The 804-nt window shown below is 31.6% G+C and overlaps 1 protein-coding gene across 1 annotated transcript in view; it reads right to left on the reverse strand.

Moving 5' to 3' along the window:
- NAALAD2 (N-acetylated alpha-linked acidic dipeptidase 2) overlaps positions 1 to 804 on the reverse strand; it is a 46,939-nt gene that overhangs the window by 31,084 nt on the left and 15,051 nt on the right. The window lies entirely within an intron of this gene.

Raw genomic sequence — 804 nt, forward strand, 5'->3', positions numbered from 1 at the left:
ATCCTCCCACCTCAGGCTCCCAAAACACTGAGATTACAGGCATGAGCCACCACGTTCAGCCTGAACTAATACTTTAAAATTTCTGCAATTAAAAAAAATTCCTACAGAAACTAAAAAATGCTTTGAGAATCCAAGTTCATATAGTTAAGGTAAATTGTTAGCAAACAAGACTGATGAAATAATTTTGGTTTAATAAATACAACTATGTCTTCTCTGATTTATCAGTTCCAGTTCCCTCTCCTGCTACATTCCAGGCAAATAAAATTTCTTAAAGTTCTGATCATGCCGTGCTGTTTCATGACTCTCTACAGGATGATTTCTCTAGGTGGCATTTCCTGCCTGATTTGACCTGGTGGAAAACTTTTATTCTTTCTGTAAGACTAAGCTCAATAATCACATATTCTGTGATCATTCATTTATAATAGTGCTGTAATACATTAATAACATAAGTGGAAAGATCAGTCTATTGAACCTTACAGTAGCTACATAACTTACCCATTTTAACTCATTTAACCCATATAATAAGTGATCAATAAGTGTTGGCTCCTTTCTCTCTTCTCCTTTACAACTTCCCTTAACTTAACCTAGTGTTTCACATGTGTAGCATTTTGAAAGTTATTTGAAAAACTGTTTAAAAAACATTAGATGAAAATAAAAGTTAAAGAAAAAAATACTACTTGACAATAAACCTATAACTCAAATGTAGTAATTTTTGAGACTATGAAAATAATAATGAGCTATCACTAGTGGAAAAATTCAATAGTTCATTCTGTAAGTACTTCTTTTTTTTTAATTTCAGCATAT

The sequence above is a fragment of the Propithecus coquereli genome, unplaced genomic scaffold, assembly GCF_000956105.1.
Source record: "Propithecus coquereli isolate 6110/MARCELLA unplaced genomic scaffold, Pcoq_1.0 Scaffold393, whole genome shotgun sequence".
Taxonomy (NCBI): domain Eukaryota; kingdom Metazoa; phylum Chordata; class Mammalia; order Primates; family Indriidae; genus Propithecus; species Propithecus coquereli.